The 5,600-nt window shown below is 40.9% G+C and overlaps 1 pseudogene; it reads right to left on the bottom strand.

Moving 5' to 3' along the window:
- Window positions 1–3,875: 3,875 nt before the first annotated feature.
- LOC122745011 lies at window positions 3,876–4,000 on the bottom strand (annotated as a pseudogene).
- Window positions 4,001–5,600: the final 1,600 nt, after the last annotated feature.

Genomic DNA, 5,600 nt, shown 5'->3' with positions numbered 1-5,600 from the left:
AGAGTTTGAATGCTTGACAGTTTATCTTGAGAAGGGACCTCAGTGTTTGGTGCATTATATTGCCAGGTGAGCTTCAGAAACTTCCTAAGACAATTCATGTTGGAAGGACAAGAGTGGCAGAGCCAAGAAGGTGGATGAACGGCTGTGACTTGCCTAAACTCTCCCCAAGACCCCTCCCAAAACCTTCAAATGATGCCATAAGGCAATTTCTGGAGCACCAGAACCCACAAAAAGATGGGGTTTAATAATTTAGCAGCCAAAGACAACTTGGGGGCACAACTAGGTGGTGCAATGGATAAAGCACTGACCCTGCATTCAGGAGGACATGAGTTAAAATCTGGCCTCAGACACTTGACAATTAGTAGCTGTGTGGCCCTGGGCAAGTCACTTAAACCTCTTTGCCCCACAAAAAATAAAGAACAAAGACAACTTAGAAGGATGGCAGGGAAGATGTATTGTACTGGGGTGAAAGTGGAGCACAGCCCAGTGCAGACCCAGCCTCAGCCCCAGCAATGCAGGAGCAGACCTTGGGAGCCTTTGAATCAGCAGTGGAAGCAATTGCTTCTGGAATTCAGCCCACAGATGGTATGGGGGGGTGTGTCAAACAAATGAACAGAAGTAGATTACGGGGGCCTCTTTGCTAGCACTGAGGCAGGACACTGTTGTTTTGCCCATACTTAAATCCAGGTCACAGTCATGGGTGGTGGTCACAGGGAAGAGCGGAGCACAAGCACACAAAAGCTTATTGCCACAGTGGAGAAGGACTCTGTTCATAGTGCCAGGGCAGAAAAGGAGGCCTGTGGTTGCTTGTATACCAGAGAACAGGACATGAGAGTGGCAAACATAACTCTCCTTAAATAATACCACTTTGGAAGAACTAAAAACTTACAAACACTAGAAGTATCTCTGAAAATAGCTGCACAAGTCTCCTGAAGCTTGAGACAATGCATCCTCCACCCTGGAAGCAGTGCCTCCCTTTAACAAAGAGTTAAAAGTCAAGAAATAGTCTGGGAAAATGAGCAAACAAAAAAAAAATGCAGACCATAGAAATTTTCTATGGTGACAAGGAAAATCAAAATACAATCTCAGAAGAAGATAACAAAGACAATTCATATGTAAGTAATTAATTTTCCAAGCATGGTATTGGTATACTATTCAGGTTTCACAGGCATACAACAATGAGATCAGCACAATGTCCCTGTAGACCTTCAGTTTAGCAGGCAAGCTAATACCTCTTCTCTCCCCCATTTATTTTTGGAGACTGCCAAACACTGAGCTACTGCTGGCAAAGCATGTTACTGCCTCATCATGTATTTGTCCACCCCTAGAAAATATACTGCCAAGGGAAATAAACTTACCCACAGTATTCAAAATTTTACAATTGCTGTAACCAATGGTTAGACATATTGTGGTGCTAGCTGGTGGAGAACCTATTGGTGTTTTTAGGTTAAAATTAAGTTAAAATTAGCAGAAGCAGCAGAGGATTGAAGCATACTTTATTGCATCTCATCTACAGAGGCTTCATTGGGTGTACAATCATCTGTGAACAAAAAATCATGCACCAACTCTTCCTCCCCTTTAGTCTTGGCTTGTAGCATTTTCGTTTTAAATAGTATAACATCAATGTGGTATCTGACCTTGATGCCATTTTTGTCCTCATTGAAGGGATGGAGTATCTTGTCCAAAGAATAGCAAAGAAGCCAGTGTCACTGGGTCATGGGATTATGGTGTGAGATGACTGAAAATCTAGGATGGGGGCAGTTAAATGCCAAAATATTTTATTTTTTGATTCTTGAAATTATAGGAAACACACTGGGGTTTATTAAGTAAGGGGGTAATATAATCAGAAGTATGCTTTAGGAAAAATCATTTTCATAGCTCAGTAGAAGACAGAGTGGGGCGGGGGGTAAAAAGACTTATGGAAAACCAGACTAGCAGACTATTGCAATAGGTTTGTCCTTCATCCTCAAAGACAACCATGAAACCTGGAGGTGGTGTCATGACTTGCAATGAATTGAAAAAAGTGAGGCAGGGCTGTCCAAAGTCACCAACCTCACTCTCTCTTTTGGAGCCATCTGGGTCTGTGTCAAGATATACATCAGGATGACTGGAAATGACCCCGGATGTTTGAGGTGATCAGGGTTAAGTGACTTGCCCAGGATCACACAGCTAGTAAGTATCTGACATTACATTTGAACTCAGGTCTTCCTGACTAAACAGATAGTGCTCTATCCACTGTGCCACCTAGCTTCCCCTCCCAGGATGCTGACAGTGAAAAAAGAAAGAGGTCTATGTGAATAATATTAAAAAGGGAATATTGAAAGGTCTTTCCAAAAGAATGAATAGGAGGGTAAGAGTCAGAAGTTGAGGATGATATCTATATAGTGAATTTGCCCTAATATTATGATAATAATATTATCTCCCATTACAAGAATATAGTAAATTCTCACTGTTTGCCACATGTAGTGTGCATACGGGGATCCAGATAATATAGATTTTGGTCACTCTAAGTTTGAAAGACAAGCTGCATGCTAGGCCCTCTGTAGAATCAGAGGATGCTGTGATCAGAAACTTAGAGATAGCATGGGACATAGAGATTTTTCATTCTTACTGCCTCATTTTTCCAAAGAGGAAATGGACTTTAAATGATTTTTCCAATGTCACATAATAATAAGTGTGCAAGGCAGGATTTGAAGCCAAGTTCCCTGATATCCATCCATCATGGTTCATAGAGAATAGTCTCCTGATATTATAAAGACTTGAGTACCACTTCTCCTTCTCAGATACTTATTAAACCCTAAACAAGTCACTTAACACCTTGTTAAGTTATAACTTAACTAATACTTGTTACAAGTGTACCCAGATAACAAAGCATGTAAGTTACAGAGTAGACACAGCCTTATATTAGTAAAGAAAATTTTCCTAAATGTGAGTTCCTTTGTGGGGGAAATCTAACATGCAGACCTCAGCCGAATCCCCTAGTGCAAATCCCGCAGTCTATTCTGTTTTGCTTTATCCTATAAAGGGGTAAAGTGATACTTGTAGTCAAATAATATTCTTGGAATTTTAGGATTTGATTTTGAATACTGATTCTGCTATTTAAGAGTTATTCAGTTAGGCATAGAGAAGGGGAAATGGAGAATAGGTCAAAGCCAAAAGAGTATATTGACTCTTGAACCAAAAGGCTCACATTCAAATTCTACCTTAGATGCTCATTAGTTATGTGGATTTGGGAAAGTAATTATCTCCATGAGTCTTTTTCTCATCTGTTAAATGAGGAATTGTCATGATAGTTTTTGAAGTTCTTTCCAGATTTTGATGGATAATCAATAATTGGCTCCTGATATTGAATGTCACTTATGTTCCTTACATATTACAGTTATTAAAGGCATGCTTACTGATTGATAGTGTTAATTAGAATTGGTCTCTTGATCTCTACTGATTCTCAGTTTCTTAATCTGCCAAATGGGGCCTCAGGACATAAAGGAAGAGTCATGACTGGAAAGTTTTGCACTGTCCCAAGTGGCTTAAAGCACAAGTATCAAGGTCAGTGCAGAGTCTGACGCAAACCAGATTAAAATGTAATTGGGAAATCGTTTTTTAAAATAAATTTTTAAAAATTTTCACAGGTATAATATTAATTTATGTTTTCCTGAGTCATCTTGGGTCCCATAGGTTTTTGTTTCTATTTGATTTTAGCAACATTGTCATAAAGTACGGTGTCTAGAAGGTACAAACCGGCATTGTATGTGGTGGATCCATTGGGGAGTTCTCATTTTAATTTATTATTTACACATATGCACAAATCTCAATTTTCTGAGCTGCTGTAGAACTGAAAACATTATGAGAACCTTCCAAGATTCCAGCATCCTGGGAAAAACTCAAGTTGCTGTACCTTTCTTCATGAATTTGAGTGTCATACTTGTGCAGGTGGGCAGGGGCCATTCTAATCTTCTCTGCATTGTTACAATTTTAGTATATGTGCTGCTGAAGCAAGCACGGGTGTACCTGTCTTAAAGTTCACACAAGGAAACCTTCCTCTTCAAAATCTTTGACCCTTTATTCCTGGTTTCTATCTACAGATGTTAGGGAGAGAGGGAGATGGACAGAGCGAGACATACACACACACACACACACACACACAGAGACAAAGAGAGAGAGAGAGAGAGAGAGAGAGAGAGAGAGAGAGAGAGAGAGAGAGAGAGAGAGAGAGGAAGAGAGAGAGAGAGAGAGAGAGAGAGAGAGAGAGAGAGAGAGAGAGAGAGAGAGAGAGAGAGAGAGAGAGAGAGAGAGAGAGAGAGAGAGAGAGAGAGAGAGAGAGAGAGAGAGCGAGCCTAGGTCCTGGCACCATACTTTTTCACTTTTTATAAACTGGTTGGCATATGAAACTGGAACTTGGGACTTTTTCTTCCAAAGGCTTTATTTCTCTGGCTACTGGGTATTTTGTTGCTATTGGGAGCAAAAACCTTTCAATTTAAGAGAGTGGTCATTGGAGATCTGATAACATAGTAACCATTCTAAATACCCACTAATTTACTCTAAAACAAATAACTGTGAGTGGGACTTTGATCCCTCTCATTTTTTGCCGACTTGGTAATTAGTCTGATGGTCATAATTATGTGCTGCCTATCTCAGGGTGTCTTGAGTTGGTAGGGACAGGAAAAAAAAAAGATGGTGAGATTATTAAGTGCTGTAAACCTCCAACATGACCAGACATGTACACAGGCCTCTGAAATAGGGCACATTAATATGTGTCTGTAAGAACCTTGCTGTGACTTAATGATAGTCCCCAGTTAGACTCAGGTTGGTTAATCAAAGGCTGTAAGTCACTGAAAAATACATGGAAATAATGTTGTAAATAGTGGTTAGCTCCCAAGTTCTTCCAAACACAGGTGGACGCCTGGATTTGGCCCACACAATATAGTTTGTTGGCCCCGCATCTAGTCTTTAACTGAAAATGACAGGTCCTTAGTGACTAGAAGGGACACTTTTCAGGGGAGTGATGGAGATCCAAGCCAGAGGGAAAGGAATTGAATAGGGAGAGGGAAGCAAGAATTGAGAGGCTGTAAGGGACAGTGAGTGGAGACAGGTCACAGTGGAGACCAGGTGAAATACTGGACTATAGCTAACAAGAGTGGCAGAATAGAGTCGAAAGAGCAGTCTGTTGCTGCTACTACTATAACTGTTGATGGCCATGCCTTCATTGATATATCTAAGATAGGGAGCCAGAAGTGTGCTTGTCTGAAGGGATGGTCAACTAGGGGGCACAGTGGATAGAACACTGACCCAGGAGAAAGCAGGATGTGAGTTTTAATCCAGCTTCAGACACTTGATACTTAGTAGCTCTGTGACTCTGGGCAAGTCACTTAACGCCTATTGACTTAAAACATCCAGGGCTATCTCTAGTCATCCTGATACATGTCTTGTCACTGGACCCAGATGGCTCTGGAGGAGATAGTGAAGATGATGACTTTGCCTAGCCCTCCATCACTTACATCTAATTCACTGCAGGTCATGACATCACCTCTTAATGTCGTTGTCCTCTTCAAGAATAAAGAACAAATTGGGGGGGGGGGCAGCTAGGTGGCACAGTGGATAGA

The sequence above is a fragment of the Dromiciops gliroides genome, chromosome 2 (assembly GCF_019393635.1).
Source record: "Dromiciops gliroides isolate mDroGli1 chromosome 2, mDroGli1.pri, whole genome shotgun sequence".
NCBI classification, from domain to species: Eukaryota; Metazoa; Chordata; class Mammalia; order Microbiotheria; family Microbiotheriidae; genus Dromiciops; species Dromiciops gliroides.
This window is presented reverse-complemented; position numbering and strand designations above follow the sequence as displayed.